The following is a 20,545-nucleotide window of genomic DNA, read 5'->3' on the forward strand; positions in this document are numbered from 1 at the left end:
TTTCAGAAGCAATATTAAATCACAGCAGAGCTGGCATTTAAATGTTGCATTAAAGTCTATGGGAATAATATCACTGGTTGCAAAAACGTACTTAGGAAGCGAGTTGCGTTGAACTCTTACAGAGTTACGTTTGTGCAGTCCCCTAGGACCAGATGAAGACAGTCAGTGCAGTTTTACATGGCCCATGGCGTCCAGGTAGAGAGTTGTCCTGGCTGTCAGTGGTGCTGAATGAGACTTGCGTTGAAATCAGTGTCAGGGAGCCACTGGTGACAAATGACCACTTGGAGATCAACCTGGGGGAACCCTTGTAGGGTTAAGGTTATGCGGGTCCTGGTACTAGGCCACTGCAGTCGTTTTACTTCGACCTGGCGGGGATCATTTTGGGGGCTGGTGCAAAATTGAACTGGCTGTCCGTGTTGCTGAACGGGACTCGTGCTGGTGCTGATTTTACCGCTTACACAACGGTTCTGACAAGAGGATGCAAAATCTCAACTGGGACTGGGTCGGCCCCTGAGGTGACAACATCCGGTCGGAAAGGTCACCTTTAGCTACCTAGAACCCTCTATTCTACCACTCCTAAGATGGCAGGAATCAACGTTTAGTGCACAGACCCGGCTGCTCAACCTAGGGGTGTTGTTAGCCTGCTGAGGGTGTGCACAGACCTGCATAGTTTTTTTTTTTTGCCTGACCACGAGCATATGTACCTTGGGGCCCGAGGGAGGACTGTTTCCTCCACTGGGAGGCAGCACAGATGGCTATCTGGGTTAGTGAAGCCTTTGAAGCTCACCTGATGGCTCTATTCACTAGCTCGCCTGGGGGTGGGAGATATGACCTCCTTCTTGCCTCAGCCCCCCAAGCTGCCTGGCAGGAGGTCCGAAATCTGTCTTGGCAGAGGCAAGTGTGCAGAAAAGCGTGGTCTGCTAGGGCAGAGCACAAAGAAAGGGGGCAAACAGGTGGGCAGCCTCTAGTGTGCCACCTGGGTTCATGCCAGGCGTCCATCACATGAGATTTGTGTTGTAGGAGAGAGCGCAAGTTGTTTGACACCAAACACAACATATCTAGGGGGTACCATAATAGAGCTAGCAACCCGGGTCTACCCAGGCTTAAGTCCCATGTTATCCTATGAACTGGCCTGCACTTATAGTGTACCTGAATGAAAAGGGCACTATATAGACAAATAAACTTATGCTTATATGTCTGCACCTTAAACTTAATGCACTCTGCCTCCTGGGCTGCAGAGGCGTACCTTGGGGTGTCTGACATACATGAAAGTCAGTGCATAGGTGTAGGAAGTTGGCTCTGTATATACTATTTCAAAGTAAGAAATAGCATGCACAGAGTCCAAGGGTTCCCCTTAGAGGTAAGATAGTGGCAAAAAGAGATAATTCTAATGCTCTATTTTGTGGTAGTGTGGTCGAGCAGTAGGCTTATCAGAGGGTAGTGTTAAGCATTTGTTGTACACACACAGGCAATAAATGAGGAACACACACTCAATGACAATTCCAGGCCAATAGGTTTTTATATAGAAAAATATATTTTCTTAGTTTATTTTAAAAACCACAGGTTCACGATTTACAAGTAATACTTCAAATGAAAGGTATTTCACTTAGGAACTTTGAATGAGCAAAATAGCATATACAGTTTTCACACAAATGGCAATAAGCTATTTTAAAACTAGCCACTTAGTGCAATTTTCAACAGTTCTTGGGGGAGGTAAGTGTTTGTTAGTTTTGCAGGTAAGTAAACCACCTACAGGGTTCACAGTTGGGTCCAAGGTAGCCCACCATTGGGGGTTCAGAGCAACCCCAAAGTTACCACACCAGCAGCTCAGGGCCGGTCAGGTGCAGAGGTCAAAGTGGTGCCCAAAACACATTGGCTTCAATGGAGAAGGGGGTGCCTCGGTTCCAGTCTGCCAGCAGGTAAGTACCCGCGTCTTCGGAGGGCAGACCAGGGGGGTTTTGTAGGGCACCAGGGGGGACACAAGTCAGCACAAAAAGTACACCCTCAGCGGCACGGGGGCAGCCGGGTGCAGAGTGCAACCAGGCATCGGGTTTGCAATGGAGTTCAATGGGAGACCCAGGGGTCTCTTCAGCAAAGCAGGCAGGCAAGGGGGGGGCTCCTCAGGGAAGCCACCACCTGGGCAAGGGAGAGGGCCACCTGGGGGTCGCTTCTGCACTGGAGGTCGGATCCTTCAGGTCCTGGGGGCTGCGGGTGCAGGATCTTTACCAGGCATCGGGTTCTTTGAAGCGGGCAGTCGCGGTCAGGGGGAGCCTCTGGATTCCCTCTGCAGGCGTCGCTGGGGGGGCCCCGGGGGGTCAACTCTGGCTACTCACAGGGTCGTAGTCGCCGGGGAGTTCTCCCTGTAGTGTTGGTTCTCCGTAGGTCGAGCCGGGGGCGTCGGGTGCAGAGTGCAAAGTCTCACTCTTCCGGCGGGAAACGTGGAGTCCTTTAAAAGTTGCTTCTTTGTTGCAAAGATGTTTCTTCTTTGGAGTAGAGCCACTGTCCTCGGGAGTTCTTGGTCCTTTTAGATGTAGGGTAGTCCTCTGAGGCTTCAGAGGTCGCTGGACCCTGTGGAACGCATCGCTGTTGCAGTTTTTCTTGAAGTGGGGAGACCAGCCGGTAGAGCTGGGGCCAAAGCAGTTGGTGTCTCCGTCTTCTCTGCAGGGCTTTCAGGTCAGCAGTCCTTCTTCGTCTTAGGTTGCAGGAATATATCTTGCTAGGTTCTGGGAGCCCCTAAATACTCGATTTAGGGGTGTGTTTAGGTCTGGGGGGTTAGTAGCCAATGGCTACTAGCCCTGAGGGTGGCTACCCCCTCTTTGTGCCTCCTCCCTGAGGGGAGGGGGGCACATCCCTTATCCTATTGGGGGAATCCTCCATCTGCAAGATGGAGGATTTCTAAAAGTCAGAGTCACCTCAGCTCAGGACACCTTAGGGGCTGTCCTGACTGGCCAGTGACTCCTCCTTGGTTCTCTCATTATCTCCTCCGGCCTTGCCGCCAAAAGTGGGGCTGTCGCCGGAGGGGACGGGCAACTCCACTAGCTGGAGTGCCCTGGGGAGCTGTAACAAAGTGGGTGAGCCTTTGAGGCTCACCACCAGGTGTTACAGTTCCTGCAGGGGGAGGTGAGAAGCACCTCCACCCAGTACAGGCTTTGTTACTAGCCACAGAGTGACAAAGGCACTCTCCCCAGGTGGCCAGCAACATGTCTGGTGTGTGGCAGGCTGCTAAAACTAGTCAGCCCACACTGGAAATCGGGTATGGCTTCAGGGGGCATCTCTAAGATGCCCTCTGGGGTGTATTTCACAATAAAATGTACACTGGCATCAGTGTGCATTTATTGTGCTGAGACGTTTGATACCAAACTTCCCAGTTTTCAGTGTAGCCATTATTGTGCTGTGGAGTTCGTGTATGACAGACTCCCAGACCATAAACTCTTATGGCTACCCTGCACTTACAATGTCTAAGGTTTTGCTTAGACACTGTAGGGGCATAGTGCGCATGTACCTATGCCCTCACCTATGGTATAGTGCACCCTGCCTTAGGGCTGTAAGGCCTGCTAGAGGGGTGACTTATCTATGCTATAGGCAGTGTGAGGTTGGCATGGCACCCTGAGGGGAGTGCCATGTCGACTTAGTCATTTTCTCCCCACCAGCCCACACAAGCTGGCAAGCAGTGTGTCTGTGCTGAGTGAGGGGTCTCCAGGGTGGCATAAGATATGCTGCAGCCCTTAGAGACCTTCCCTGGCATCAGGGCCCTTGGTACCAAGGGTACCAGTTACAAGGGACTTACCTGGATGCCAGGGTGTGCCAATTGTGGAAACAAAGGTACAGGTTAGGGAAAGAACACTGGTGATGGGGCCTGGTTAGCAGGCCTCAGCACACTTTCAAATCATAACTTGGCATCAGCAAAGGCAAAAGGTCAGGGGTTAACCATGCCAAGGAGGCATTTCCTTACAATAGGATTGTACCACTCATGGTGAGGGCATAGTCGAACTCAAGCACTTTGCACTACTATGGCAGTCTGCAAAGGCACGCCAGCTATCATTAATTTTTGGGGTCACCTAGGGCAGCACAAACTCATGCTACAGTTCTGGGGACCCCTTTACGACCCATGCCCTGGGTACCATTTACTAGGGGCTTATAAAGAGGTAAAGTCTTGCAGATTGAGGAATCACCATGTCAACATAATTTAGGGAGAGAGCACAGGCGCCAGGGCCTGGTTAGCAGGGTTCCAGTGCACTAATTGCGTCATACACATCAGCATGGGGGGTGATATACCTAAAAGGGCACTTTCCTACACTGAGTATACACAGGTTAGGTTTGAAACACCTCACAGGGGGAGGCATGTAATATGCAGGCTACTGGCGTACGTACTGCACTCCTGTTGGTGGTAGGCCAAAGCTGGCCCACTTAGATCAGTTAAAAATACCCAAGTTCATTTTTTGCTTTAGTAAATTAATCACAGTAGTAACAGAAAGAAACCTGCAGCATTGCTTGGTTAGATTCCATTTTTATTGAAAAGGAGAGAATTTGCACCCCCTCAGCTGAACATCCAGAAGTGTTATTTACTTTTCCAGCCCATAAATGCTCAACTTTAGACTCTGCCAATATTCAGATGACAAATTAAATATTTATACTCTTAATTAAATAATTTGCAGATTTTTAAAAAGTATAACGCACTCCCAAGAGAAAAAGATAAAATGATTAAATAAGGAAAGGTAGTGTGGCTGGAGGCTATTCTGTGTTGCAGCAGATTGCCAAGCTTCTGTCAGCCCCTTCCCCCCCACCCAGCAACTAGCCATGCAGGCAGATGTCCCACCCAGGCCCCTTAAATGCAGGGCTGAGGCAAGGAGCCTTCTGCCATCTGCCAAAAATGAGTCCCAATCAAGCAGTAGAAAAGAAAAGCTGGTTGTGGCAAAGTGGCTTGCTGAAAATGGTGACTGGGTTACTAATTTCCGAACCGCTGGCTGCCTACCTACCTGAACCCAGAGACAAAGGAAACACTGGGTACCCTCTGGACTGCTGGGAGATCACATGAAGGGAAATCTGCCATGTGCCAAATGTGAGGTGAGGCTGCTACAGTGGTTCTAGTAGTGCAGGAATGGTAGAGTGTGGTCCTCTATGACCTTATGGGGGAGAAAGAGGACTTGAGAGACAGAAGGCAAAAGTGCTGTCCATGGAGGAGGGAACTCCAAGAAGAGAAGAGCTCGGAGAAGCCACAGATAGTGGTAAAAACTAACACTCAAACCAACATGTTAAGGAGGTGGTTGCTATGGTGCACTACTACTGAAAAATCACCTAGAACTGAATATGAGTGGATGTGTGTGCCCGTTTGAAGATGGCAAGGCTTCCTTCTTATGCCACCCCCAATCCTCTCCTCTCCACCTACCTGCATTACAGGTTCTTGACAGCAGGTCAGATCATCTGCAGTGGAAGACGTAACAAGATTCAGTGGAGGTGCAGCATCAAAGAGACTGGAAATCAGCATTCAATTCTGTCCTGAGCCACAACATAAGCACTATGCTCCAGACTCCGGTCACAGAACCCAAAGCATGTGGCGCTACACAAAGGGCGACCACAGAAATAGTATACTGTTCAGAATACTGTTACATTAAAGTGCAACGCAGCCCTGGGGACTGCACAATACTACAAGATGGGGAGGAGTAAAAGTGCAAAAGACCTCATAGGGACACTGATCACTGCATGAGACCCAACAGTGGAATGAAAATGGATAAGCAGGATCCATTCATGCGCCAATAATAAGCACCAGAAAACACCCTAGAGTACAAAATTGACACCATGGCAATCAATCTGGGTCTCCTGAGGGATGACCAACAGAAAATGTCTTAGCATTTTGGCTGGACCGAAGCTATATGGAAAGAAATTCTGTAAAATTCTGAGGAAATGCAAAAGCAAGTGCCAGATCTTACTCAAAGGGTCTGATACCTCGAATACGGAGCTGAAGATTCAGAAAGCTGTGCAAGATGGACTAACATCAAAGTGATGGGCATGCTAGAAAGACGCTGATAGCTTGAACATGGTGGGCTTTCTGTAACAAAAGCTGGCCCAGACAGTAGTGCCAGAAGAAGTGTTTACTTTTAATGCATTCTAGAGGGCACACAGGGTCCCAGCTACTACTGCCTAGAGACTTGTTGTAGCTAGACTGTTAAACGATTTGGACTGAGACCTTGTACCTGATGGGTGCTGCTCCTCAACACCCTGGCCTCAACATGATCATCATAATCAACATCAGAGATGGTAACCAAAGAGACCTAGAAACACAAGAATGAGACCCAGGAGATTGCTACAAACAAATGAACAGCAAGAGAGAGAGAAAAGGCATGGGCAGCTCCGCAGGGGACTGTGCAATAAATGTGGATCAGAGGGCACAATGCAAGCATTGGGAGACTAAAGGAACATAGAGCTGGACTCAGCTATCATTACAGAAAGTGAGCAAACGCTGCTGACAATGACCCAAGAAAGGCAGAAGACCTCCCTTTAGTGGTGGTGAATTTGTTTGTCAGCTCTGTACACTACCGGCAATTTAATTGCAAATGTACTATGTCTATATTTGTCACTTGGGGACAACCATGTAAAACTGCGGGTTCAACAAACTATTAGCTGATTGTACCCTGGAACCACACTGCATCCAAAAAGGAAGCTAGTGTTAGTGTACAGTTTAGCAACAGTTGGCTATGGATCTGGGGTTGCTGCCTCTCTGTCATGGGCTAAGGTCTGTTATGGGTTCAGCTCACACATTGTTGAATGGTTCTCCAAATAGCACCATGGAAAAGCTAGAGGGGACAATTCTACTACATAAATATTTTAGCCTATGCCACAGAGGTTTTAGAGTTTTACTTTGGGTGTCATAAATCTTTAGAGATATAGATGGATGTTATACTCAGCGGCAGGTTCAACAGGATGGAATTAGTGCTAGGCAATATAGTGATCTCACAACTTTGACAAAGCAGTCCTCTTTGGATAATTGTAGGGGGACTCGGAGTAATAGCACACTTCTCTATAATGGCCCAGGTAAACTTTAATAGTGTACTGGAAATAGGGGAAGGTAAGATCTATCAAAGTCTGTCAACCTCCGCAGTGGCGAGGACGGCCTGGACACTGATGGACTGGTTAACACACAGGGAGCAGATAGATTCCTAAAAAAAAAAAAAAAAAAAAATCATCAATTGAGAATACTGATTGTACTCCCCAAGGACCGACCTGCATATTAGTCTGGAGCGAGATAGTATGCACCACCCACAAAGTGTCTCAAGTGGAGAATAGATTGATTGCTATCTGAACACAATCCTCTTCTGCTGACCTGACAGTGGTACAAGTCGAGGATGGTAAACTCTACTTGGCAACTGCAGATAGCAGCTCCAGATGATCCTGTGTTCAAGAATACGAGATGGGAGGATGTGTCACACTACTTCAGGACTATTGGGTCAAAGGGTCTTGGTAGGTCAGAAAGCCTTTATATTGGTAAAACACAAACTCTGTATCCAGTTGACTACTGGGATTAGGCAATCCTTGTGCAAAGAGCTAAAAATGCAGAAAAAGTAAGTGTGGGAAAATCAGAAAGGAACGCAGAGAAAACTGAAGGCAAACATGGGAAAAGTGAGGGCAGCTCATGGGAAGGCTCCGCTGATTTAAATACAGAGAGCATCAGATTAGATGACACAACAAGTGCATTAAAATGGGGCAATGGCTAACTTGGCTGTCAAACTGGAATTGACGGAAACTGTGGTCAGAGGAATTTGCATGAAAGGTAGACTTGGTCCGTCCGGAAGTGGAGAGAAGTCAAACATTTGCAGAGAGAGCTACTCCACCCTCTGTGCATCACAGCAAAGGATTTAATGAGAATTTCAATAAAGTACAGCTGGTGACGTACCTCAGGGTGGATAACAGAAACAGAGGTAAAAGCAGCAGTCAAGGTGATGGCCAGGAAAAGCCTTACCGGCACACTTGAGGGCTGAAATGTGAAATGCAGATCTAAGACTGCAACTTGCCTCTAAGTAACATGTGAAGCTTTCCTAATATCCATAATACTAGTATCCATAATGAAGCCTAAATAAAAGTTTAAGAAATTCTAGCAGGCAGACTGCTCCCACTAGTTCCAGAATTAGTCCACCCTGATGAAGGGGAGCAATACAGCCATAAAAAGCCTTTTGGTTCCCTTGAAATGGCAAGGATACAGTATGGGACACAGTTTTTAATTGTGTGTCAATGAGATGGGGATGTGGCAAGGCTGCCCCTGTCCTTACTTCTTTGCCCTGGCAGTAGATCCTTTTGTGAATACACTGAGGCAGTGAGGCAGAAACCAAACCATTGTCATAAGCCATCAGACCAAATTAAACCAATCTCAATGCGAGGACCCTGGAAGAATTTGGTGACCTCTCAGGGCTCCAAGTGAACTGAAATAAGTCCAGTATATTCCTAACATACACTGATATAAGTAGCAAGGCACTGCCTAAAGAATGCTGACAGCTAAAATGGTAACCCATCAGACTTGATAGACAGCAATAACAGGTCAGAACTGCCTGGAATGAGAGGCAGTGTTTCTTTCTGGAGAGCGCTTGCATTGTCTGTGGCAGAGAACGTACTTTGTCAAAAATGGCGATCCTCCAGTTGATTCGGATTCTATGGGGGTCTGTAGGAGGCTGGAGATTTTCTTTTGCTGGATATGATAGGGAGCTGTGAAAGTGCACTGTAACATTAAACAAGCTCAGATTACCAACATCAGGAGAACTGGGTGTCCCAAACTAAGAAATGTACTACCTGGATACCGAGCTACAGTGGGAGGCCACATAAATGCACTTTTAAGACGGCAGACGAAGCTGGATGCCTGCAAACCCGCAGAGAAGGAAATTGTGAATATCCTCAGTAGGTCCAAAGCCAGGGCCGGGGCCCTGCTGCAACTACTGAGAGTGCACAAATCCTTCTGGGTGAGATGCCTCAGGTGTACACATACATCAATGCCATACACATTTAAGATACAGCTGGTGGGGTTACAGGGACCACATACTATGGGGCGGAGTGAAACACCTACAAATGTGGAGATACAAAGGACTCACAATGGTAGGTGACATTTATGAACATGGCACCCTCAGATGTTTCAAGACTTAGTACAGGACTACTACATATATCACTAACCACAATTGTGATGCAGGTATGGAGGACAGAGATTGGGGAGAGTAGAAATTCCCACCCAAAGGGCTGTTAATGATTCTCACACACACACAGCGGAAGGGAATTAGTACTGAGTGTCTTTACAATATGGACAACTACTTGGCCACTCAAAATGCTCAACGGATGGACTGAAATAAGTGTGCGACTGACCCTGGCAAATCTGTTTAAAAGGAAGCCTCAGGTAGTGCAGTGTTCTTTGCATTTTCAGCTTATGTAGTCCCACTGCATTTCATATGTTCATATATTCATGTATCTGAATGCACATTTATCATTTGTAAACATGTGCTGCATTTAGCATTGATAGCACATGTAGAACAAAACATTTGCTTTATTATAGTTTGATAGGATATCAATTTTTTATATAAATATATCAATGCGATTTACAGTAAGTAACAGAATTTAGTGACAGTCCCACAAAATTACTATGCTAATTGTTGCATTTAATATCATTGATCACAAGCCCTGTCCTTTTCAAGATAATCATAAAAGAGTATTTTTGTCTGATATAGACAAGGAAGATGCAAACAGGAATCTTCAGCTTCCTGGGAGATTGGTTTGGGCAGCCAAACTGCAAACATTCTTAGCATCGGCCATCAGCTCTTCAGAGCCAGGAAGTCCTTTTCGGCTTGTGAACATTGTGTCTGAGACAGAGAGTCACCTTCTTCAAGTACAGTTAACAAGCCTGTTGTTCAGCTAAGGTAAGCGGGCTAAAGGTCACGTAAAGAAACTCAGAAGCACTCTTTTAGGGCTACAATAGCTTAGCTATCGGCTAGAAGGGTTACCAAAGACTGATTCATTATTCAGTGCATTTAATTACTGAAACACAATCACAATGTTGCAATTCATAAATATTGTGCTTATGAATTGCTTTTGTTGCTACTATTGTGCTTATCTTTACAGTTACAGCTATACATACTCTCTACACTAGAATAGGACATTAGTTTTAAAATAGTTTTTTAAATGTATAGCGTGGAAATCATGTGCATGTCTATCCATGGAGAAAGGAGTTTTGGATCTTACTATCATATATTCCTGGAGCCTCACAATACTGGTCGTTGCCTGGAATGCAAGATTCTCATATACTGCGTTGGTGATCTCTAGGTTAGAGTGCACCAGCAGATTCACAGACTCAAGGTGGTAAGTTTGCTTTGTACCTGTGCTTTGACCAGAAGGTCTAGGGTCTCTAAAATCTGAGCCACACTGTCCAAAGGTGCAAAACCCTTATCAGTACTGCGTGCTACCCCTTGTGTTTCAAAGAATGCACATTTCAAACTGATGACTGCTCAATATCATGCAAAGGCCATACAAGCAACCTGAAACACCAACACATTCTACATGGGCTCTGCAGTACTATGCATTAGTTGTGGGGATTAAAATAAAGGGTTTTGCCACGTGGTCTGGGGTTGCCACAGCCTAGAAACATACTGGAAAGAGATTATCTAGATCACAGACAGGATGGAAGCTAAGGATCTGTTTGCTAAGCCTCGTATCTAATGCCCCCCCCCAAAAAAACTAGTAGATTCATAGACCTAGTCACAGTATCAGAGAACTGGCAAATGACAATGAGCTGGAAAGCAGGGAGTACCAGGGGAATAAGTGTAGAACAAAAATATGTAAGTGGGATGAATGCATAGCTGCTGTCCTACATGGGGAGGCGAAGAGGGGGTGAAGAAACCACGACTGGACATGGGACATGATCATTTGAGACTGACGAAACTGAAGCAGATGGGAGACACACTGGACGCAACCTACACTAGAGGTGCACACACTGGGACTGCTATTAAACTAGTGATGGGTCCGTCTTTGGCGAGGGGAGGAAAATGGGAGGAGAGCAGAAGCGGCCAACATGTGTCGTACTGTCTCAAGAAACAACTTCCTTGGTGGAAGAAATCAGAAATATTTAATTTAGCTGAGATGCTGTAGGTCGGTGGGGGAGACTATAGAAGAGTTAGAAACAAGAATAGAGTCAAAATAGTTCAGCTGAAGTTTCTTTGCTGGGACTAAAAACGAACTCTTGAATGGATGCTGATGGTATGAACCGTACTGCTTGTTCTTCAATGATATGCAGACTAATTGAGATTGTCACTGCACTAAACACTTTTTCTATAAACAAAAAAACAATCAAATGTGTTTAAAAATGATGAAACGAGGTTGATCTTGAAAACCTATCAATAACACACTTATATTTTTACCCCAAACCCATCAGCCTGTAGAAGAGGGGATGTATGCAATCAACATACATCAAACCGTGAAAAAAGGTTTAAAAATATTTCTTAAAAGCAAGATAATGAAAATAAAAGGAAACAATATACAGGTTTGCAGGAAAGTTTACCCAATGACAAATAGAACGGGTAGGATTCACTTTATGCTGAGAAATCTTCTATTCATGTTTTTTAAATGTACTTCTTTTAGTATAGTATTAATGACAGCTAGGGATGTAAGGAGATGCCCACAAAGTAGTTACCATGGATCACACAGAACACCAACATTGCCATTTTTGACACGTAATGTATCCTTTTTATTACATTTTTATTGTATACAGCGATGTGGCCGGTTTGCACTGTGCTGCATGAAAAATATAGATACAAGGGACAGAGTCTACTTTCCAGATAGCACTCAAGCCCTGAACATGGCTGAAAGCTTTCAAATTGCTTTTCGGTTGTGCCCACACCTGCCTTTCATGCTTCTGAGGTTGTTGAAATAAGCAGAAATTGTGTTTGCATGAATGCACCATGTGAGTGGAAGCTATTCTTCTAAATGCCTTGGGATTGCTGTGGTGACATGTTACAAAGTAGAGCCCTATGGAGAGCTATAACCATCAAAGGGGGGGGAGGGGGTTGGTGGTGTGCGTTTTGTCTTGTTTTTTTGGAGGAGGGCCCCCCCCCCCGCTTTTTTTTTTTTAAGTCCCAAGAGACGGGTGCTGTGAGTGACACAGAAACTGATTTTTCTAAATGCATTAGTTGTATGAGGGACATATAAGTGAACATAAGATTCAAATGGAAAGATTGAATATGTGCTTACTGTCTTTCTTGACAGCAGACACATACGCGCAGACAGGGCTTTCTAAGAAGGTGATCATATAAATATTTAGCAGAGGGAAATCTTGTGATTTAGTGGCCAAATTAACCCTCCTTTTAATCCCGGTTTTGCTCCCTCGCTAAACTGTGGGATCCTGGCCAAGTCAAGTGACATACTCGTGGTCCCGTTCGCTTACATACCATGCTTACAAACGGACTGAGCACAGAACTAAGGTGCTCAGAAAAAGAGCATTTACAGGTTTGCAAGAGCGCCACAGTTATAAGGGTGCTTCAGAATTTTGGAACTTAGTGAGTAAGGGCAGTCACAGTGGGCTGGGTAAGCATGCCCACCTCCAGGACCACCCCCTGCAGCCTGGGTCAGAACAAGAGGTAGCACCTTCCTGGGAGCCACGTCTTTGACACTGGAAGAATTTGATGGCAGCATCCTCCCGCACAAGATCTCTCCATTGGTGCTCCTGTACAGATATCTCACGTTTACTAAACCCAAATTAGATACTGCAAACCACTGCCAAGGCTAACATGGTGCCGTGGTGGTGCATGTTACCTATTTATTTCAATGTCCTATGTCTAGTGCACAGCCCTGAATCAGCTGCATTCCAATAATTTTAATATGTAGATTACCTAGATGTCTACAAAGGTGTTCATCCTTTTCCAATACCCTTAAGGTCTTCAAACAGTGTGATAAAGCAGTGGGAGGGGGATCTTCTGAATGGAGCCACAAAATATTTCAATGGAAAGAAAAAAAAGTATTTAGGAGTGATATCCTTGCTCTGAATGTGTACAAATGTGTGGCTGATACTGTGTGCCGATTCATGTCCCTCCCATGTTGTTGTGTTCCGTTTCTGTAGCACAGCATGTGTGTGTCACCCAAGGTAGCACTCTTATTGTAGGACACTGGGTGCAACACTTCATGTGCCATATTGTGTAAGCCTGTGTTAAAGGGTGAGGTGTAGACGCCGCCTCTATCAATAAAATAAAATCCGGATTCATAGAGCACAACTATTAACCCGTAAGGGTCTCAAGGCTCTGAGGGGGTTCGTTCTCTGTGCTTCAGTGGAAGAGCCAGGTTTTAAGTTCCTTCCTGAATTGCGGTAACAATTGTGACTGCCTGAGGTGCAGGGGCAGGGTGTTCCAGCTCCTTGCCACAAGATAGGCGAAGGACCTTCCTCTAGCCGAAGTTTTCCATATGCGGGGTACAGTAGCTAGTGCCTGTTGAGCGGAGCGGAGAAGTCTGGTGGGGGAGTAGAAGGTGATGCGGTGGTTGAGGTAGGTGGTCCTAGGTTGTGGAGGGCCTTGTATGCGTGGATGAGGAGTTTGAAGTTAATTCTTTTCTCAAAAGGAAGCCAGTGGCGGTCTCTTAGGTGATTGGTGATGTGTTTGTGACAGTGAACGTCCAGCATGAGTCTGGCGGAGGCATTTTGGATGTGATGAAGTTTCTTCAAGCTCTTCTATGTGGTGCCGGCGTAGAGGGCGTTGCAATAGTCGAGTCTGCTGGTAACCAGGTTATGGTTCTGTGGCAGTCATTTGGGATTCATATGTAGATCTTCTGGAGAAGTCAGTGTGTGAAAACAGGAGGATGCAACTGGGTTGACTTGGCGGGTCATGGTGAGCGATAAATCCAGGATGAAACTGAGGTTGCGTGCGTGGTTAGTTGGGGTGGGGGAAGCAGAGGGTGGCTGGCTACCAGTAGTCCCAGGCTGATGTGGAGGATCCCAGGATGAGCATCTCAGTCTTGTCAGAGTTGAGCTTGAGGTAGCTGTCCTTCATCCAGGCGGCAACAGCTTCCATCCAGTTGTGGAATTTCTTCTTGGCAGTTGTGGGGTTTTCGGTCAGTGAAATTATCAGCTGGGTGTCGTCGGCGAGGAGACGATGTTCAGCCCGTAGTTCCTAACGATGGATGCGAACAGAGCCATGTAGATGTTGAAGAGTGTGGGGCTGAGGGAGGAGCGATGTGGAACTCTGCAGCTGATCTCCGTAGGTTCTGACAGGTAAGGCTGGAGTCCGACTCTCTGTTCTGCCAGACAGGAAGGAGCGTATCCGTTGTAGTGCCTTTCCGTGGATGGCAGCTGTGTGGAGTCTGGAGCAGAGGGTGAGGTGCAAAATCATGTTGAAGGCAGCCAATAGGTCCAGTAGGATGAGGGATGCTGTATGGCCCCAGTCGAGGAGCGAGTGGATGTCATCTGAGAAAGCGAGGAGGGTGGTCTCCGTGCTGTGGGTCCTCCTGAAACCAGATTAGGAGATGTCCAGGATGTTGTTGTCCTCAATGTGCTTATGGAGCTGTGTGTTGATGGCCTTTTCGATGAACTTGCCTGGGACAGGCAGCAGAGAGATGGAGCGATAGTTCTTGAGGTCGGCCCAGGGTTTCTTCAGGAGTGGGCAGATCTTGGCATGCTTCCAGTCCTCAGAGAAGGTAGCTGTATCTATGGAACAGTTGAGGGTGTGGCGGAGCTTGAATGCAATGGAGGTTTTGGGTTGGTTGAAAATGTGGCGAGGACAGGGGTCCGTAGGGGCTACGGAGTGGGTGCTGCTTATGATGGAGCAGGTCTTGCCTGTGTTGAGGGTTATCCAGTGGTGCAAGATCTGCGATGGTTCGGAGGGTCGCAGCTGGGGGTCTGTTGGGAGGGCTCAGAGGGGCTTGGGGTCCAAAGCTGTTGTATATCTCTTTGATTTTTCAGTGGAAGAAAATGGCTAGTCTGTCTCAGAAGTCTTGAAATGGAGGGATGTTTGCTGTTTCCGATTGGGGTTTGGAGAACTCTTTGACCACAGCAAAGAGCTTTTTAGTGTTGTGAGCAGTGGCACTGATGCGGTCCTGCAGGGCGGGTTTTTCTGGTGGCTCTGATGAGGTGGGGGTGAGATCTGATGGCAGCTTTGAAGGCCTCAAAGTCTTACGGGAACTTGCTGTTTCTCCATCTCTTCTGTAGCTGTCTGCAGGTGCCCTTGGTGTGCGGGGGGAGAACCAGCTGGCCTTCTTGAGGTGGTTTTTAGCTGAGGTCTTACAGAGAGATGCTAGGGTGCTGGCACATTGGGTGATCCATTGGTGGAAGTTCCATGCTGAGACATTGGCGTCTGTGGTGAGGGGTGGGGGAAAAGTTACTGAGGGTGTTGGTGAGCTGTTTCCACAGTGATCTAGTTCCATATTCTACTTGGGGCTTGGAGTGTGCGGAGGTGGATGGTTGGTGTGGTGTTGGTGAAGTGAATACAGTGGTGGTCAGTCAAGTGAAGCGTGGAGGTGTTGTTGACAGGGATGTTGCTGCGGGTGGAAAAGATGATGTTGAGTGTGTGTCCAGCGATGTGTGTTGGCGAAGTGACCAGTTGCTTTAGTCCTATTGTGGCAAGGCTCTCAAGCAGGGAAGCGGTGTTGGTGTCATTGCTGTTGTCAATGCGGTAGTTGAGGTCGCCAAGGAGGAAGTAGTTCATGGAGGTGAGAGCGTGGGGAGAAACGATGTAGACGATGGAGTCGCTGAAGGCTGGGCGGTGCCCGGGAATTAACACTTCTGTGTATGCTTCCGAACAGCCCTGCGTGAATAATTTAGCTGGCTGCTTCTCATGTAGACTGTACTAAAAAGAAAAGTTCTAGCAGACAGATTATGCTGACAAAAACGCCTCTCCACTCCCCTGCAATATCATCTGAAGTAACAATCAGTGCACACCTATATCCCGTTAGGCATTTCACTGTGGGCTGGAGCCACTGGGATTTACTGCAGCAGGAATTGCTGGTGAGGGATAGAGAGTTCTGAGAAAAGGAAGAGACAAGGCGAGACTCCTCAGTAACTCTTACATGAAAGGGCGTTGCAGGACACCCATGATAACAGTAATATCAAGCACACTATTGCCAAAACATAAAGGTGGTACCCAATTTCTTTTTGTTTACGGTTTCCTGGATGTAATTTGGAGTAGGGCTGTCAAACAGTAGGAACAAATGTGTATTGGGACTGTCCAGTTAAGTGTTATAAATAGTTTTTACGTAGATTATCTCTGCAAATATTGTTTTCATGGAAGTGAACCCCTCTTATCCGCTTTACTACCATACAACACAAAATAAAATTGATGTTTCTTTTCCTTTTTGATACTGGGGAAAATCTCCTGCTTTAACACTAAGCATAAACATAAACCTATCTCGGACACAAAATGTAGGAAGTTGGCTCTGTATGTGCTATTTCAAAGTAAGGAATAGCATGCACAGAGTCCAAGGGTTCCCCTTAGAGGTAAAATAGTGGTAAAAAGAGATAATACTAATGCTCTATTTTGTGGTAGTGTGGTCGAGCAGTAGGCTTATCCAAGGAGTAGTGTTAAGCATTTGTTGTACATACACACAGACAATAAATGAGGTACACACACTCAGAGACAAATCCAGCCAATAGGTTTTGTTATAGAAAAATATCTTTTCTTAGTTTATTTTAAGAACCACAGGTTCAAATTTAACATGTAATATCTTGTTTGAAAGGTATTGCAGGTAAGTACATTAGGAACTTTGAATCATTTCAATTGCATGTATACTTTTCAAGTTATTCACAAATAGCTATTTTAAAAGTGGACACAGTGCAATTTTCACAGTTCCTGGGGGAGGTAAGTTTTTGTTAGTTTTACCAGGTAAGTAAGACACTTACAGGGTTCAGTTCTTGGTCCAAGGTAGCCCACCGTTGGGGGTTCAGAGCAACCCCAAAGTTACCACACCAGCAGCTCAGGGCCGGTCAGGTGCAGAGTTCAAAGTGGTGCCCAAAACGCATAGGCTTCAATGGAGAGAAGGGGGGTGCCCCGGTTCCAGTCTGCCAGCAGGTAAGTACCCGCGTCTTCGGAGGGCAGACCAGGGGGGTTTTGTAGGGCACCGGGGGGGACACAAGCCCACACAGAAATTTCACCCTCAGCGGCGCGGGGGCGGCCGGGTGCAGTGTTAGAACAAGCGTCGGGTTCGCAATGGAAGTTAATGAGAGATCAAGGGATCTCTTCAGCGCTGCAGGCAGGCAAGGGGGGGCTTCCTCGGGGAAACCTCCACTTGGGCAAGGGAGAGGGACTCCTGGGGGTCACTTCTGCAGTGAAAGTCTGGTCCCTCAGGTCCTGGGGGCTGCGGGTGCAGGGTCTTTTCCAGGCGTCGGGACTTAGGTTTCAGAGAGTCGCGGTCAGGGGAAGCCTCGGGATTCCCTCTGCAGGCGGCGCTGTGGGGGCTCAGGGGGGGACAGGTTTTGGTACTCACAGTCGTAGAGTAGTCTGGGGGTCCTCCCTGAGGTGTTGGTTCTCCACCAGCCGAGTCGGGGTCGCCGGGTGCAGTGCTGCAAGTCTCACGCTTCTTGCGGGGAGATTGCAGGGTTCTTTAAAGCTGCTCCTTTGGATAAAGTTGCAGTCTTTTTGGAGCAGGTCCGCTGTCCTCGGGAGTTTCTTGTCGTAGTCGAAGCAGGGCAGTCCTCAGAGGATTCAGAGGTCGCTGGTCCCTTTGGAAGGCGTCGCTGGAGCAGAGTTCTTTGGAAGGCAGGAGACAGGCCGGTGAGTTTCTGGAGCCAAGGCAGTTGTTGTCTTCTGGTCTTCCTCTGCAGGGGTTTTCAGCTAGGCAGTCCTTCTTCTTGTTGTTGCAGGAATCTAATTTTCTAGGGTTCAGGGTAGCCCTTAAATACTAAATTTAAGGGCGTGTTTAGGTCTGGGGGGTTAGTAGCCAATGGCTACTAGCCCTGAGGGTGGGTACACCCTCTTTGTGCCTCCTCCCAAGGGGAGGGGGTCACAATCCTAACCCTATTGGGGGAATCCTCCATCTGCAAGATGGAGGATTTCTAAAAGTTAGAGTCACCTCAGCTCAGGACACCTTAGGGGCTGTCCTGACTGGCCAGTGACTCCTCCTTGTTATTCTCATTATTTTCTCCGGCCTTGCCGCCAAAAGTGGGGGCCGGGGCCGGAGGGGGCGGGCAACTCCACTAGCTGGAGTGTCCTGCGGTGCTGTGACAAAGGGGTGAGCCTTTGAGGCTCACCGCCAGGTGTTACAGCTCCTGCCTGGGGGAGGTGTTAGCATCTCCACCCAGTGCAGGCTTTGTTACTGGCCTCAGAGTGACAAAGGCACTCTCCCCATGTGGCCAGCAACATGTCTCTAGTGTGGCAGGCTGCTGGAACTAGTCAGCCTACACAGATAGTCGGTTAAGTTTCAGGGGGCACCTCTAAGGTGCCCTCTGGGGTGTGTTTTGCAATAAAATGTACACTGGCATCAGTGTGCATTTATTGTGCTGAGAAGTTTGATACCAAACTTCCCAGTTTTCAGTGTAGCCATTATGGTGCTGTGGAGTTCGTGTTTGACAAACTCCCAGACCATATACTCTTATGGCTACCCTGCACTTACAATGTCTAAGGTTTTGTTTAGACACTGTAGGGGTACCATGCTCATGCACTGGTACCCTCACCTATGGTATAGTGCACCCTGCCTTAGGGCTGTAAGGCCTGCTAGAGGGGTGACTGACCTATACTTGCATAGGCAGTGAGAGGCTGGCATGGCACCCTGAGGGGAGTGTCATGTCGACTTACTCGTTTTGTTCTCACTAGCACACACAAGCTGGTAAGCAGTGTGTCTGTGCTGAGTGAGAGGTCTCCAGGGTGGCATAAGACATGCTGCAGCCCTTAGAGACCTTCCTTGGCATCAGGGCCCTTGGTACTAGAAGTACCAGTTACAAGGGACTTATCTGGATGCCAGGGTCTGCCAATTGTGGATACAATGGTACATTTTAGGTGAAAGAACACTGGTGCTGGGGCCTGGTTAGCAGGGTCCCAGCACACTTCTCAGTCAAGTCAGCATCAGTATCAGGCAAAAAGTGGGGGGTAACTGCAACAGGGAGCCATTTCTTTACACAACATTTTACTCTTTCAGTAACAATGACTAACTCTAGTTGTAAACCAAACCAAAACAAGCACTGGAAAAATGTCAGTAGGTCTGCTTTATAGGAATGGTATATGGTAATGTGAAGCATAATCAATAAATAGCATGGAAATAGTATTGTTGTGGGCGGAAGTAAAGAGATGTAGAACAATATTAGTTAGGTAAAAGGTCAGGTGACAGTTGCAGTGTCAAGCCAGACCTAAATATCAGTGTAGGTTAATGAATACCCTCCCTCCATTTGTGCTGCTGCCAGAGAAAAACATCAAAAGTCGTCTCAGCTACTTTAATAGCATTCCTGTGTAATATGTATGCCCTGACAGTTCAAGCTATGGTGGCTGGAAAATTAAGATAATCCCAGTTGTGTGGAAAGCAAGCACTTTTTTGTGGAAGCACACAAGTTGTGCCCAATCAAAGCATGCAGCCCTGACTCCCAAAATATGGGCAGAGCCAAAGCGACCTCTAGTGATGCTCACATAATTGTCTGGAGACAACTGTGCTGTTGAGCCACACCATAATGAATTGGTCATTTTATTTTCGGTGACTATTTGCAAGAAGTTTATTTCTCACCGAGCTACATGTTTGCATTCAGCTCTAGGTTTAATTAAATAAGAGGTAAGGTGACAAAATACTGTGTTTTGTGTAGCCCTCTCAGAGGTGGTCTTGTGTCTGATTCGAATTAATCACCTGAAATAGCTTATGTAGTAAGTGTTTCATTGCTACATGCACATTTGAGGTGCATATGTTCACACTAGCCAGTAGTCCAGCTAAACATAAAAGTGTATGACTGTTACAGATCAGTTATCTACTGCACCCTGGAAGTATGGTCCTGCGAAAGTGTTGGAGATTGATCTCTTTGTCCCATCCACTTCTTGTTCCTGGAGAAGATGTGTGCCTCGTAATGTAATGTTAATGTCAAACGATTTTGTGATCTTACAACCAGCATGGGCAGGACTATCCTAATTTATTTGCTGGTTCTAGTCGGTAGATAGAATACATCTCCGTGTTATAACTAGTGCACTTATTCTGTGGTATCACTGACCTTAGGGTACTAGTACAACAGGTTGCATACACAATGGTTCTATTTCTCTGGAAAGGTGTAAAAAGGAGTACTTTTGAAAAACAGCCTCTCCATTTTACTTTTGTGCCCCGGGAAGAAAACACAAATTACATTTACTACCATTATTTGCCAACAGTTTTAAGCCGTTACACTGTAATCTTCTCTCCCAGTGCTGTTTATGAACTAAATACTTCCACATTCAAGTTTTCTGAAAGAAAGTGCTGCACTACCGATTCCAGTTAGAATGCGATGCCAGACAATACAATCTGCAGATGGGCCCAAATTTAGGGATATTTAGACGCTGCACTCAAAGTCAAACAGAGTTGACACAAGCGGAATTTTAAAATATTTGGGAAAGGACTGGGCGGAATATGGATGTAAAACCATGTGTTCGGGATGTGCAAAACCCAATCCCAT

At 46.7% G+C, this 20,545-nt stretch overlaps 1 protein-coding gene across 1 annotated transcript in view; it reads right to left on the bottom strand.

Annotated features, from left to right (window-relative positions):
* LMAN1 (lectin, mannose binding 1) overlaps positions 1-20,545 on the bottom strand; it is a 225,099-nt gene that overhangs the window by 43,858 nt on the left and 160,696 nt on the right. The gene's annotated exons all lie outside the window — the stretch shown is intronic.

This window comes from Pleurodeles waltl, chromosome 1_1, assembly GCF_031143425.1.
Source record: "Pleurodeles waltl isolate 20211129_DDA chromosome 1_1, aPleWal1.hap1.20221129, whole genome shotgun sequence".
Taxonomy (NCBI): domain Eukaryota; kingdom Metazoa; phylum Chordata; class Amphibia; order Caudata; family Salamandridae; genus Pleurodeles; species Pleurodeles waltl.